The following is a 16,024-nucleotide window of genomic DNA, read 5'->3' as shown; positions in this document are numbered from 1 at the left end:
TCTTCTCCCACACGTGGCTTTCATTTCCCCACCATCCTTCTAATCCACCCCCGCTCTTATCTTGGGCTCCCCCAAAGGCAGCCGGCGACTTGCCCATGGAGCAGTGGTGGGTTCCTTGGGAGGAGGTCCAGGGGGCTTGGGTTCAGGGCAAGTCAGGAGGAGCAGGCTGTGCAATTGACGTCGCTGCTGGGGCATGGGGTGCCGTCCCATCAGGACCTCCTAAGACATGCACAGAACACCTCCCAGAATTGTCTGCCCAAAAGGGGTACTTATCTATGGATCTTGTCCCCTCATGGGTCAAGCGCTGACTCCCCACTTCCCTGCAGTGATAGGGAAGGCCCAAGGGGCTCCCTCAGCCTCGCAGCACTGGAGAAGTTCTGGGGCGGAGTGGAGACCAGCGACCTGTGCTTGTGGCATAATGAGGCAGCACGGAGGGGCTGGAGCCTGCATGGACTGGTCCGACTGGCTGCGGCCAGGCCAGCTGAGGTGGGCGGTGGGGGTTGGGGGTGGATGTGAGCTGGGCAGCGGCTGTCCTGTCTGTCTCCTTGCTGCTGATGAATCTCCCCACCTCGCAGCCCTGGTCCTGCCACCTTCCCGCTTATAAATCCCTCTGCTCATCCTTCTTCATAACAATGTTTCCCCAAGTATGTCAAAAAGGAGCTCCTGCTCCATCAGGACTGAGAAATGCTGCATTAAGCAAATCTAGCTGGATTCCTTACTGCGGGACTTCTCAGAGCCTTGACTCTGTTAACAACATATGAAGAAGGAAGCGGGGTGGGGGGGGTGTAGCTTTTTTCTAAATGTCTTGATTATGAAGTTCTTACCTTCTAGGTGTGTATCATGAGACTCAGGTTTCCCAGAGAGATGCTAGTATGTAGAAATGCATCCAAACTCCTTTATCTGAAATGTGAGGCCCTTCATAGTCTTGGGGCCAGTGGTGTTTTCCAGCCTTATTTTCTCCCATTTCTCTCCCCGCTTCCTCAACTCTGACAAACTGCATCACGCCCCTTAATTTCTGACCACTGGGTCTTTGCTCACGCTGTTCCTTCCAGCTGGAATGACATTCATTCTCCTGGGTCATGCTCTCTTTTAAGTTTTTGTTCAACTGGGACAACTTCTCCACGGCTGGCTCTGAAATCGGGCAAGCCCTAAGGCCCATGACCCAGCCTCTGTTACAGTTTCTTACACACAGATCTCGTCTGCCCTACTAAACCATGAGCTCTGCAAGGGAAGAGTCATGTCTGATTTACCACGTAGCCAAGTCTTTCTGTAGCAGTGAGGTGATGCTGTGCTATGCTGCCCTAACAAATCACAGCAGGTAACACAACAGAAATCCAACTCTCACTCATGCCAAGCCCAATGCAGGTTCAGGCAGCCCCCCAGGGCAACTGTCCTCAGCATGGTGACTCAGTGGTCCAGGCTGATTCCCTCTCATTACTCCGTCTTCCCAACATGACGCTTTCACACTTGCCAGAGAGGGGAGAGAGCACACAAACTTGAGAGTAAGAGAGTCCTGCACCCTCTTTTATGGCTGAGTCTGGGGATGGCCCAGGTACATTACTGTGCTGACAGCCCACCCCGAGCCACTCATGGGAGACTCTGTCTCATGAAGGGAGAGCTGAAAAGCACAGTTTTCTTGTGTCCGGGGCGGAGGGAACCTTGGATTTGTGCTCATTGTCAATGTCTAGCATACCCACTTCCCTCTTCCTCGCTTGCACACCCCACTCTAGCAAAACCTCCATGCCCTGCACTAGAAGGAGCCCTTGACACACTTACTGAATGGTGGATGAATGCAAGGTGACCACTCCTGTCTTTGGAATTCAGAGCACTTGCAGCCTGAACCATTCATTGGGCATTTGACCAAATGTTGTGTTGGAATGGCATACGTGGTTCAAATCTACAACCAGAATGTGTCCCAGGTGACGCTCCATGAAAAGATGTTCCCTTGCCCCCATCACTTGGGGAAATCCAGCCTCCTCTATCCGTTTCTTAGAGATTCATGGTGCACACAAGCACAAGCATATTCAAGGCTCTGAAAAGTCCTGCAGTCAAAAATCAATACCAAAACCTGTTTCCTTTTCTTTAACCCAGCACTCCCCAAATCTCTCCCCACGTTAGGAGATTGTCATGCAGACTAATTGCAAGTGTATTTACAGTGAGCACGGTGCCTGGCGACTAACATATGTGCAGTAAATGACAGCTGGCATGATTCAGTCTCTCTACACCTCAGCTTTCCCGTCTGTAAAGTAAAGGAGTTAGGCAGATGAACCTTGTGATTCTTTACGTCCAATATCTATAGCGTATCTGTTGGTGTTTTCACATCTTAGGGCTTGAGTCAATCTGGGGGCGTGGGCTTCTTCCTCAAATGCCTCTATTCCCCGTTCTTGTGAAGCCGGGGCTGGAAGATTAAGCTTGAGCCAGACTCATCATTTTGGTCATAGACTGATTGGCTGTGTGTCTTGCATAAAATACTTTTCTTCCTGTGTCTCATTTTTTTCTTGCATCTAAGGTAATGGGCTTCATTAAATTATCTCCAGTGTCTTTTCTGTTTCTAAAATTTAGGATATCATGATTTTCCTAATTTTGTTCAGAGATGCCTAACCAGGTGATTTCTAGGTCATTAGAAAAATACCGTATTCCCATTCAAGATCCTCCTTGCTTACCCACTGAGATTTCTCAAGAATTTAACTGTTCAATAAAGAGTTAGGTCCCTGGGAAAGGGTGGGCATCATCCAAAATTCTTGCTAGAGTGTAAATGACTGATAGGGAAAAAACTTGCCAGGGAACAGTGTGGTGAGTATCAAGAATTTAACTGTTCCATAAAGAGTTGGGTCACTGGAAAAGGCTGGGCATCACCCAAAATTCTTGCTAGAGTGTAAATGACTGATAGGGAGAAAACCTGCCAGAGAACAATGTGGTGAGAAGCAAAGGGTTAGAGGGAGAATGGCAAGTGCCAGGATCAGGATAGGGGGTGCCCACTGAGGCGTTAGAAGTGGAATTTGGCTGGGTCATTGAAAATAAACATTTTACTTCATTTGGGAGTGAAGAGGTGAGAATCTGATAAAAAAATATTTCTCTTGCACTTTTGGCTCAATGCCTGAAATTTTCACCACTCAGTTTCTAAGGCTGCAGTGGCCCCCTCACCTTCACAAGAGCCATCCCTGTGGGAAATGTGCGTGGTGAACCCTCTCCCCAAAGTAGGCAGATGAAAGTTTCCTTCACCATTTTATTGGAAGGAACAGAGTAACCATGATTTCCTTTCTCTGTGGCCTCATCTCAAGCCTCAGTTAATAAATGCTGATGTGGTTTGACTGTGTCCCCACCCAAACCTCAGGTCGAATTGTAATACCCACGTGTCAGGCGAGGAACCTGGTGGGAGGTGGTTGGATCATGGGGGTGGATTTCCCCCAGGCTGTTCTAGTGATAGTGAGTGATTTCTCACAAGAGTGAGTTCACACGAGATCTGATAGCTTAAAAGTATGTGGCACCTCCTGCTTCGTGCTCTCTCTCTCTCCTACTCTGCCATGGTAAGATGTGCTTGCTTTCTGTTTGCCTTCCACCATGATTGTAAGTTTCCTGAGTCCTCCCAGCCATGCTTCCTGTTAAGCCTGCAGAACTGAGAGTCTTGTAAATCCCTTTCCTTCATAAATTACCCAGCCTCCAGTAGTTCTTTATAGCAGTGTGAAAACAGACTTATACTAACGTCAAACAGGTATTTATCTCTTCTAGTGAGTACATTCAAGACAATATATAACCAGAACAAATTTATGAAGGAAGTTTCCTTGCAACCGAGAGGCATGTGAACACTGGTGATTGAAAATACAGAGTTGGCAGTGGCCAGCTGCTCTTCTGGTAGCTCCTTGGGCAAGTTTCATGATGTCTTGGCACCTCCAAGTTCTCATCTGTGAGACAGGGATTCTACTGATGCCTGCCTTATAGAATTGTTGTATATATTAACAGAAAAACCATTGAAAAATGCAGGGAAAGCTCAGAGAAGAAAATAAAAATCACCTTTAATATGCCACTTCTAACACTGGATGTGTACCTTTGCATTTTTGTTTTACCTGGTATCTATAGAAATGGGGTGCTATGTGAGGTTGCACAGGTTGTGCACTGCACAGCTCCAGGTGCCATTCACAGAGATAAGGATAAAATGGCTCCCCTTAGAAGTGTGCAGTGTACAATACACATGCAGCAGTGACAATACCCTATGTAATGGCTTTCTCCCACTTACTCTACAGTGAGGTTCTTTCTCAGCCAGGGCATTAAGCAATCCAGTGTTTCACAGAACACACAAGCGGTTCTGCCTGCAGAAGGCAGCCTGACTCCTACTGGGGCTTTTCTAGGTCTTGCCACCTCTGATACCTTCAGGCCAGGGCTCTGGAAGAACAGAGTTGAAAAGGATTTGTTATTACTCTGACCAATTCGTCTCTGGTTAAAGGTTTAAAAGGCTTAAAGAGACAGGACTGAGGGCTGAGCCAGAGGGAGAGGAAGGAGAGAGCGAGGGCTGTGTTTATGGAGCAATAAAAGGAACATTATGCTTCAAGGCTCTGCTAAATGTCTCCACAGAAGCCGGCCCTCTTGCCAGCTAATTTGGGGCGTAATAAATACTAATCCCACAAAGGGGGCTGTTGGAAGCCATGGAAAGCCCTATCTCCCTGTAATCAGAGCTCCACCAAACTCCCGTCTCCCTGTGCTCACGACAGGCCAAGGCTGTAATGCTGTAGCGTGGGATTCTGCAGCCGCAGAACCGACCAGGCCAGCCCTCATCTCCACCTCCCCTTCCTGCTCGGGCTCACCCTACAGCCACCCTGGGGGCCGCCCTCTCTTGGGACATCTTTGCGAGGCCACCAGTTGCACACCACAGCTCTGGCTCTGTCAAGGTTCGCCCCCAGGGCCGGGTGGGGTGGTCAGGGGGTCACAAGAGCCCCGCAGAGCAGCAGCAGCACTCTGGATGGTGCGTCACACATGTCACCTGTGTCATAGCATTTTACCCCACTTCACAGCTGAGGCAGCAAGCCACTGCCTGCCAAGCCACTTGTCCAGGGGTTCACAGCCGGAAGTAACGGAGTGGGATGTGTACCCGGGGCACCTGTAACCCCTCCACCACCTGCCCTTGTGGAAACTCCCACTCTCCCCAGTGGCACCAGCTTCCCGGAATCTTCTCACCCTGAGGACTTTTCCACTCTGCAAAGCACCAGAGCCCTCACATCCCCTCACACGTGATCCTCCTATAGCGGGGGACTCTGGAGGGCAAACGTTCTCCTTCCCTGGGCCCCTCACACATTTTGCCTCTCTGGGCCTCAGTTTCCCTAACTCATAGCTGGTGCCAGTGCTGACTCCGCCCCACAGTAATGGTGCAAGCATCTGGATCCTGTGCATGGAGGTGCCATAGCGAAGGCCCAGGCCTTGTGGGGTGGCACAGGCCTCTTCTGGTGGAGCCTTTTGCAGTCTGTCATTCCTTCCACTCACCCTCTTCTGCTGAGCCCCCTTCCCCCGCTATCCCAGCCAGGGTAAAGCTGGGTCTCACCGCGTGGCCCTCAAGGCTAAAAATAGCACAGGGGCAACTCGGGGTTTGCCGATGACCTCTGCAGTTCGGTCAAGTGTACGTGGCCTCCCTAAGTTAATTAGGGCCAGCCCCGGACCCTACACATCTGGATCTGGGCTCCAGGGGTGAACAAGGTCCTGCTCTCCAAACAATGGAGCGATGCAACAGCCGGTGCCGTGTGCGTGTCTCTGCTCTGTGTGTCCCTGCTCTGTGTGTCCCTGCTCTGTGTGTCCCTGCTCTGTGCTGGGGACACTTTCTCTTAGAGCTTCTCCCTGGATTGCCAGAGCCGGGGCTGCTGGGGCGCTGTGGCCAGTGCAGGGGACAAAGGTGCATGGAGCAACTGCAGCATAGGCCTGGGTGGATGAGAAGATGGCCCCAAGCCATCGTGCCCCTGTTCTTTTCACTTTCATCTCTGGTCCTCTTGTGCAGTGACAGGTGCCTGGAGGCAGAGGGGGCACCCTGGGGGGATGGAAGCCCCCTGAGGGTGACGGCCCATGAGCAGGCACCAGCAGCAGCCCTCCACACGCAGGTCTCTGGGCACTGTTTCGGGTTCCTCCGCTCTCCTAACAAACAGCCAGGGCTTGAGGGCGCACAGCAGCAGAAGCACTTTCTCTCCTGGTTCTGAGGCCAGACTTCTCAGTGTGGGGAGGGGCTAAAGGCTCCAGGGGAGGGTCTTTCCTGACTCTTGCAGCTTCTGGTGGCTCCAGGCTCCCCTTGGCTTGTGGCCGCATGGCTCTAATCCCTGACTGTCTTCACCTCCCTCTCCTCTGTGTGTCTCTGTGTCTCTCTCCTCTTGTAAGGACACAAGTCACTGGGTTTAGGGCCCACCCCAGTCCAGTATGACCTCATCCTAACCCATCACATCTGCAAAGACCCTATGTCCAAAGAAGGCCCCATTCTGAGGTTCGAGGAGGCTGTGAATTTTGGGGAGATCCCGTTCAACTCCATACATGCATTGTCCTGTAATGTTTTATTCCCGTTTTCCAGAGGAGAAAACTGAAGTTTGGACTGGTTAAGTGGTGATTAGGCCAGAGTGAAACTTTAAAGTCACTGGGCACCAGAGGGAAGGCTTCTTGTCGTTGGACCCCTGAAATGGAGATGCTTGGGGGTGTCAGCTGCCAACACGATGCTCAAGGCCTGGGTTGGGCAGGAGGGGGCCAAATATGAGGAGAAAAGGCTCTGCTCTTCCTGGGGGCTTCTCTGCGAGCTGGGTTCCTGCACAGGGACACAGCACACACAGGAGACGGGGCAGTAATGACATCTGTAGGCATTCAGAGGAGGGGCTGGGGCTGGGAACTGGGTTCTTCCCGCAGCTCTAAAGATGCGACAGGAACGGCAGGCTCCTCCTCCTCTTCCTCCTCCTCCTCCTCCTCTTCCTCCTCCTCTTCCTCCTCCTCTTCCTCCTCCTCTTCCTCCTCTTCCTCCTCCTCTTCCTCCTCTTCCTCCTCTTCCTCCTCCTCTTCCTCCTCCTCTTCCTTTTCCTCCTCCTCTTTCTCCTCCTCTTCTTCCTCCTCCTCTTCCTCCTCTTCCTTCTCCTCTTCCTTCTCTTCCTCCTCCTCTTCCTCTTTCTCCTCCTCTTCTTCCTCTTTCTCTTCCTCTTCCTCCTCTTTCTCCTCCTCTTCCTCCTTCTCCCCCCCCTCCCCCCACCAACCCACACACATAGGTTTCTCTAGCCATGGAGACATAGCACCTGCTGTTATAAGCTCTGGTGTCAGGCAGCCCCTGAATGCGGGAGAAAGAGTTCCCTCCTGGACTCTTCGGTTTTCCCTTCTGTAAAGTGGGCATAAAAATAATACCTGCTTCATAGACTTGCTATGCAAATTCCCGTGTCCTTTACTATGTGACCTTGAGTGAGTTACTTAATCCCTCTCTCCCTCAGTGTCCTGAGCTCTCCAGTGGGGGTAAGAGCACCCCCCTCCCATGGGGTTGCAGTGAAGACTGAATGGGTTAATACCGGAAGGCCTCGGAGCATGAGTGTGGGATAATTAACAGAAAGTGTGGCCCTAGAACATCTGGCACGTTAAAAGCCAGCGAGGCCGGGCACAGTGGCTCAGGCCTGTAATCCTAGAACTTTGGGAGGCTGACATGGGCAGACCACTTGAGGTTAAGAGTTTGAGATCAGCTTGGCCAACATGGTGAAACTCGGTCTCCACTAAAAACACACAAAAAATGTAGCCAGGTGTGGTGGCGCATGCCTGTAATCTCAGCTACTCAGGAGGCTAAGGCAGGAGAATCGCTTGAACCCAGGATGTGGAGGTTGCAGTGAGCCGAGATTGCACCACTGCATCCAGCCTGGATGACAGAGTGAGACTCCGTCTTGAAAAAGAAAAAGAAAAAGAAAAAGAAAAAGAAAGCATTGTGAAATACAGCACCTCACTGGATGACTTGATGGTCATTATGAACCACGTGGCTTGACCTTGTCCAGGCCCTGAAGGTCCAAGCAGCAGGTACCAGACCCCATGCACAGCTGGTCAGGAGACAGGCAGGGCAGCTCTCATCATTCTTGTTTTCCAGATGAGGGCACTGAAGCTCAAGGGCAGGGTGCTGTGGCCAAGGATGCCCCTTTCCTCATGGTGCTTCTCTGTTTTCCCATCTGTAAAGTGGGTGTAAGAATGGTAGCCACATCACAGACTTGTTAGACAAATCCCAGGGAGCTGAGTCCTGCAAACAGGTGCCTGGCACACGGTGGGCGCTCAGTAAATAGGACCTGCCAGGAGCTATTGCAGGGCAGCAGGATAAACAGAGGCTGTGCCAAGTAGGGGCCAGTGAGGAAGGCCCCTTGATCCAGATACCAGAATCTGGATGGCATCCAGACCCAGCCGAGGTACTGCCTAGGCTTTGGGGCACAGCTTCTCTGGGGACAGCTCGAGGCTGGGGAGGGCAGAGCTCGCTGCAGCGATGGCCAGCATGGGGAGAGGGGTGTGCAGTTTCCAGGGCCCTGACCCTGGAACAGGCATCTTTCTCAGCAAAGACCAAGTTCAAAAGTTCAAGCCCACGGATCTCCAGAAGACAAAGCCCACAGATTCAGCCTCCGTGCGAGCAGCCCGCCTGGCTCCTGGCGTCTGGCGGTAGCAAACATCACCATCTTTTCAGAGGGCACTTGATCTGGGAGTGGCCTGCTGGGAGTATTCTACTCTCGTGGTTCAACATTATGTTAGTAAGCGATGGAAAGAAAACAAGATTTAAAAAACATTCCCACAGTGGTCTATGCTCATAGGAAGTCAGACCTTTCCCTCTGAGCACACACACAGCCAACAGCACACTTACACGTTTTGAAAACAAAAGTGGGACTATTCCGAAATTTGATATTGACCCTTAAAAGTAGTGGGCATTGGTCAGTGCACACAGTCATCCAGTATTTATTGAGCTCCTACTGTGTACCAGGCATGGTTCCAGGACCCGGGATATAGCGGTCAACACCCAGATTCTCCCTCCTGGAGCTCCCAGGCTAGGAATCAGTTCCCTTATCCTCAGTGGACGTGAAGAATCCAGTGTGTGGGGACACCATACCAGGGTATTCTCATTTTTTAATGAACATATATCTTCTGAAAATTAGGACCATGGCTGCAGAAGAGGGTCTAGGGAGGTGTCTCCACAAGGCACCGGGGCTTGTGCTAATGTGCAGATTCTGGCCCGGTGGTCTGAGGTGGGAACTGCGTTTCCCGCAGGCTGCCTGGAGCTCTGGCGTGTGACCCCGGGTCGTGGACCTGACCACCTCTTCAGGGCTGGAAAGGGCGCATCCACCCATCCGTGTGTCAAAAACAATGTTAGAGTTTTTCATGGGATCCTTGCAATATTAAATAAAATTCATAAATAATGTTAAATCCCCTGCTGTCATTAATATGTATATTTATAATGCATTTCAAAGAAATGAATTACCCAGATGAACCCTAACCTAAGAAAAGGGCCTACCGCCCAAACACAGCAAGTAACAGCATGTGCCCAGAAGTGTGCGGGAGCCATAAGAAGCGCAGCATGGTCCACCCTCGAGACTCAGACCCGAGGGCAGCCGCCATCCACTCGCCAGCACGCTTACTGAGCACCTACTGTGTGCCAGGTACTGTCAGGTCCTCAGACCCAGTGGCAGGCAAGTGGTCATTTTGGACAGTGAGCAGCCAGCTGCTGCCCAGTAGTAGGAGGTCACAGCGAGTTGGCACACCCGCTTAGGTCTTGTCCGACCCTGCAAGGGGTTTCAGTCCTGCAGCCGCCCCAGGTCCACTGTTGTCTTCTTGCTACAAGAAGTGCAGGAAGAGGCATGCATGGAAAAACTGCCTGTGCCAGGAAGCCCAGGGCCTCACGCCGAGAGCAGGAGGCAGAGCTTGGAGGCCCAGTCCCCACACGCCTTGAAGACCCAAGTGCGATGCTGTGGCCAGTCTCCTATAGGCCTGTTGTCTGCCACATTCTCAGTGTTTCCAGAGGCTGTTCAGAAAGCCTTTGGGGTAAGGGCAAGGCTGGGCCACCCGGGTAAGGGCAAGGCTGGGCCACCCGCAGCTGCCCCTTCCCTCAGGAACCAGTCCACATTCCAAGGGCAGGAGGCCTTTCTGCCCGGGATTTACTGCCGGAGCAATTTGTAAGTAATTAGCCACCATGCCGTGATTAGAAGCTTGCATAATTGTGGCAGGTAATTGCCCCTTCACCCAGTGGAACCGTCCCTCCAACCAGCACAGAATATCCCTTCAAACCAGTGACAGTTGCCCTGGAGGCCCTTGGAGGGAAGAGGCTGCACCCTGGTTTTTCAGCCACGCTTGGTGACGGCCCACTGGGGTGTCATCCAGTGGGTGCCAGGCTCTGATGGCTGCTCAGCCCTCCCTCAATCACTTCCAGATGCGGTCATCGGACGTGCCTCCATTTCTATAAATAGTCACCCAGCCTGGGCGCCATCCGCAGAGACAGGTATGCGGCCCAGCAGGGCCCAGCCTGGGGGTCTTGGAAACGCCACTCCACACTTCCATTTCTCCTCCTCTTTCCTGCTTTTCAGGGCCGGCCTGGACACTGGGTGGCTCTGGAGGGAACACTGGGTGGGGTGAGCATCGCAGTGGCTTTTACAGGTCAGGGGCTTCCCCGACATGCTCCCAGCTGACAATTTGTGTGCTCTGGGAAGACAGCCCATCAGAAGTGGCAATGTGGATGCAGGACCTGAGTTCCGGGGAGTCTGAGCAACAAGAGATTTGAGATGGAGACTTTTCCTTTCTGGCCACTCTCTGCTTTGCTTTCTGGGCTGTGTTTTAAAGGCAGCCAGGGTTGGGGGTGGCCCATGTGCCCAAGATCAGCTCTGGAACCTGCTTTCATGAAAATCGTTCAACATGAATGGTTTTCCTCGTTTTCTGGCAGTGGCTGGACTCAGCCCTGCACAGAGCTAGGGGTGGCCCAGAGGACTCTAGGCCGCCTTCCCCTGCTCCCATCAGATGCATGGATCTATAAACACGTCAGGACAGTTGTAAAAGAGATGGATTCTGCATCCCAGTGATACCCCCATCGGTCTGTCGCCAGATAATTCACGACTGGCTTTTATGATCAAGTTCCCTGGGTGTGCGTCCACGCTGGACGACCCAGGGCCCAGGGCAACTTGCAGCCAGACTGTCCCGCACAGACCCTGGCTCTGCCCTCACTTGCTCCCTGACCTGCAGCAAATTACTCACTATCTCTGTGCCTCAATTTCCCCAACAAATAGAAGGAGGATAAAATGCAGAATGTTTATAAGTAGAGTTGATAATGGTAGAAGCATAACAAGCCCCCTGGAATTCCTGCTTCTCATTGTTGGTAAGGTGATGGAAACGTAGACTCCTCAAGTTGGTGCACGCCAGTCCATTAACCCGTGCTTGTTCATATTCTGCGCTTGAGGTGAGGGTTCTAGGAGGAACCCTCACAGACTTAAATGGATAATAGTATGTGTTATCTTGTTTGATTTGCATAACATACAAAAGCTGAGTATTATCAGTACCGTTTTATAGATGAGGATCTGTTAAGTGAGAGAAGGTGAGCCCCTTGACAAAGGCAGGGTTGCAATCAAACCCAGATCTGAGTCCATAGCCCTCAAACTCCCCTCAACTCGCAGCCTTCACCCCCAGCCTCTACCCTCAGCTTCCACCCAAGTTCTACCTCCAGCCTCCATCCTCAGCCTCCACCTCCAAACTCCCCCAGCCTTCACTCCCAGCCTCCTCCCATCCTCCACCCCAGCCTCTACCCTCAGCCTCCACCTCCAATCTCCCCCAGCCTCCACTCTTAGCCTCTTCCCAGCCTTCACCCCTAGCCTCCACTCTCAGTCTCCACCCAGCCTTCACCCCCAGCCTCTCCCATCCAGCCTCCACCCCCAACTTCCCTCCCCTAGCCTCCACTCTCAGCCTCTCCTCTAGGTTCTACCCCCCAAATTTTACCCCCAGGCTTTACGGTTAGATTTACCCCAGCCTCTACCTCAGCCTCAACAAACTCTTTTTTTTGGAGATGGGTCTCACTGTGTTGCCCAGGCTGGCATGGAGTGGTGTGATCATGGCTCACTGTAGCCCTGACCTCCCCAGGCTCAGGTGATCCTCCCACCTCAGCCTTCTGAGTAGCTAGGACTACAGGTGCATGCCACCATGCCTGAATAATTTTTGTGATTTTTTCATAGAGGTGGGATTTCGCCATGTTGCCCAGGCTGGTCTTGAACTCCTGAGCTCAAGCAGTCCTTCTGCCTTGGCCTCCCAAAGTGCTGGGATTGTGGGCATGAGTCACCACGCTAGGCCTCAACAAACTCTTGAGAAGCCCAGTCCTGACCTGTGCTTGTGTACAGGCTGCCACACATATTAGTTCCAAATTTCAAGTTGTGAGAAATGCGTATGTAACACCAAAGAGGAAAGACACAGGTCTCACCCAGATGTGATGCAGACGGAGGGCAACATGGAGAACCCATGTCTCACCTCTGCAGCTGCTCTGGTGCAAACTCATGTCCGTCAAAGGCTGCAGAAGTGCTCTGTGTGCTGACACGGAGGCTCCCGGACCAGGCTGCTGAGTGGAAAAAGCACGATAAGGAAGAGCGAGTGAGTGTGCTGCACATATTTACTTGAGAAGGAGAGGGGGGCTGTGCGTTGACCCTGCTGGGAGCTGTGTGCAGAGCTTAGCCTGAGGAAGCCAGGAGGTGGGGGACAAAAGGGGACAAGGCTTCTGAATCTAGACCTTTAAAATGCGTTTAGACTCCAGAATCATGGAGATGACTTTCCCATTAAAAATTAGTAAAATTGGCTGAGCGCAGTGGCTCATGCTCGTAATCCCAGAACTTTGGGAGGCTGAGGTGGGTGGATCCCGTGAGGCCAGGAGTCCGAAAGCAGCCTGGCCAACATGGTTAAACCCCGTCTTTACTAAAAATACAAAAATTAGCCAGGTATGGCGGTGAGCCCCTGTAATCACAGCTGCTCAGGAGGCTGAGACAGAAGAATTGCTTGAACACAGGAGGTGGAGGCTGCAGTAAGTCATGATCACACCACTGCACTCCAGCCTGGGTGGCAGAGCGAGATTCTGTCTCAAAAAAAAAAAAATTATTAAAATCATTTCAATCCTTTGTTATCTAATATCCTTTTAGGATAAGCCTGGTCTTTAATTTTTACTGAGTCATATGTAGTGGGGAGCATGCACCCCAGGGTGCCACACAGGGGCTTTTCCAGCACCCACCCCCCCATGCAGCTGTCACCCAGATCAGTGCATGTGTAGTGTGTCCCCAGCGGACACCCTCAGTGGACACCACCCCTTCCACGTGAGGTGTTTCCATCTGATTCTGCCATTGTAGATCAGCCTCACTCTTTCTTTCTTTCTTTCTTTTTTCTTTTCTTTTCTTTTTTTTTTTTTTTTTTGAGATGGAGTCTCACTCTGTCGCCCAGGCTGGAGTGCAGCGATCTCGGCTCACTGCAAGCTCTGCCTCCCGGGTTCACGCCATTCTCCTGCCTCAGTCTCTCAAGTAGCTGGGACTACAGGCGCCGCCAGCATGCCCGGCTATTTTTTTTTTTTTTTTTTTTTTTTTTGCATATTTAGTAGAGACGGGGTTTCACCGTGTTAGCCAGGATGGTCTTGATCTCCTGACCTCGTGATCCGCCCACCTCGGCCTCCCAAAGTGCTGGGATTCCAGGCGTGAGCCACCGCGCCCGGCCCCCAGCCTCACTGTTTCTTGACTTGGATGTAGCAGGGCTGTATGGAACGCTCCCTTCTTTCTCAGCAGAATGAGCGGTCCGCCCACACTGTTGCTTCTAGTGGGTACAGAGATTTTAAACACCTTATTTTAGGGGACTCTCTTTACTACTTGGCTATTTAACATTTCATTCCATGAAACTTCTAAGGGAAACACATTTTTAAAAATTCACCTGGAAGCAGTGGCTTATGCCTGTAATCCCAGCATTTTGGGATGCTGAGGCAGGTGGATCACTTGAGGTCAGGAGTTTGAGACCAGCCTGGCCAACATAGCAAAACCCTGTCTCTACTAAAAATACGAAAACTAGCTGGGCTTGGTGACATGTGCCTATAATCCCAGCTACTTGGGGGGCTGAGGTGGGAGAATTGCTTGAATCCGGGAGGCAGAGGCTGCAGTGAGGTGAGATCATGCCATTGCACTTCAGCCTGAGTGACAGTGAGATTCTGTTAAAAAAAAAAAAAAATGACGTCCCTATGTCAGGAACAATATTAGAGCTTTTCATGTGATCCTTACAATATCAAATAATATTAATAAATAATGTTAAATCTCCTGCTGTCATGAATATGTATATTTATAATGCATTTCAAAGAAATGAATTACCCAGATGAACCCTAACCTAAGAAAAGGGCACAAAGCCCAAACACACCGAGAAACACTGTGTGCCCAGAAGGGTGCGGGAGCCATGGGAAGCGCAGCATGGTCCACCCTCAAGACTCCAGACCTGAGAGCAGCCATCTTCTACTTACTGAGCACCTACTATGTGCCTGGCACTGTCAGGTCCTCGGACCCAGCGGCAGCGAAGTGGTCACTTTGGACAGTGAATTGTCAGCTGCTGTACAGTAGCAGGAGGTCACAGCGAGGTGGCACACCCCCTTAGGTCTTGTCTGACCCTGCAAGGGGTTTCAGTCCTGCAGCTGCCCCAGGTCCACTGTCGTCTTCTTGCTGTAAAACTTCTCTTCTGCCTCTTTCTGCAGCTCCAACAAAGGCCCCGAAGCTTTCCCAACAGTGTCAGTCAGGGCTTCTCAGAGAAATGGAACCAATCGGAGGATCACTATCTATCTTTCATCTGTCTGTCTCTATCCACATTCATCTATCCATCCATGTATCCGGGTATCTATCTTTCTACCCATCTATCATCTATTATCTTCTATCCATTCATCAGTCTTCTATCTTCCTTTCTTTTATTTTTTGAGACGGAGTTTTGTTCTGTTGCCCAGGCTGGAGTGCAGTGGCGTGATCTCGGCTCACTGCAAGCTCTGCCTCCCGGGTTCACGCCATTCTCCTGCCTCAGCCTCCCAAGTAGCTGGGACTACAGGCGCCTGTCACCACACCTGGCTAATTTTTTGTATTTTTAGTAGAGATGGGGTTTCATCGTGTTAACCAGGATGGTCTGAATCTCCTGACCTCGTGATCCGCCTGCCTTGGCCTCCCAAAGTGCTGGGATTACAGGCCTGAGCCACCGCGCCCGGCCCTATCTTTCTATCTATATATCTATCCATGTATCCACCTATCTATCCATCATCCATCTATCCATCTATTCGTCTATGTATCTATGATCTATCTATCTTCTATCTATCCATCTATTATCTATCTTCTATCTATCCATCTATCATCTATTTATACATTTCTATCTATCCATCTATCAGTCTATCTGTCCATCTATCATCTATCCGTCAATCTATCCATCTCTTTATCCATCCATCCATCAGTCAATCAAACTACCCATCAATCTATCCAACCATTTCTATCTATCTATCTATCTATCTATCTATCTATCTATCTTTTTCTCTCTTCCTACCTATCTATTCATAATCCATTATCTATCTCTCCATCCATCCATCAGTCTACCCATCCATCCATCCATCAGTCTATCTGTTCATCTATCATCCATCCATTTATCTATATATCAACCAGTCAATCTATCCATCCTTTTCTCTTTCTTTCTACCTACCCATCCATCATCTATCTATTGTCTATCATCTATCTACCTATCCATCAGCCACCATCTGTCATCCATTAATTTCTCTTTCTCACTCCCTTTTTATCTATCTCTATCTTACTCTGTTATTTTTATCTGTCTCTTATGAAAGGAAAAGAAATCTTGGGTCCCCCAAATCACTAAGCTAAAAGGGAAAGTCAAGCTGGGAACTGCTTCAGGCAAACTTGCCTCTCATTCTATTCAAAGTCACCCCTCTGCCCACTGAGAGAAATGCGTATCTGACTGCCTTCTTTGGAAAGGCTGATCAGAGACTCAAAAGAATGCAACCGTTGGTCTCTCATCTGCCTGTTACCTGGAAGCCCCTCCCACTGCCTTTCCGGAC

Source organism: Trachypithecus francoisi, unplaced genomic scaffold (assembly GCF_009764315.1).
Source record: "Trachypithecus francoisi isolate TF-2019V2 unplaced genomic scaffold, Tfra_2.0 Lachesis_group10, whole genome shotgun sequence".
Lineage (NCBI taxonomy): Eukaryota > Metazoa > Chordata > Mammalia > Primates > Cercopithecidae > Trachypithecus > Trachypithecus francoisi.
This window is presented reverse-complemented; position numbering follows the sequence as displayed.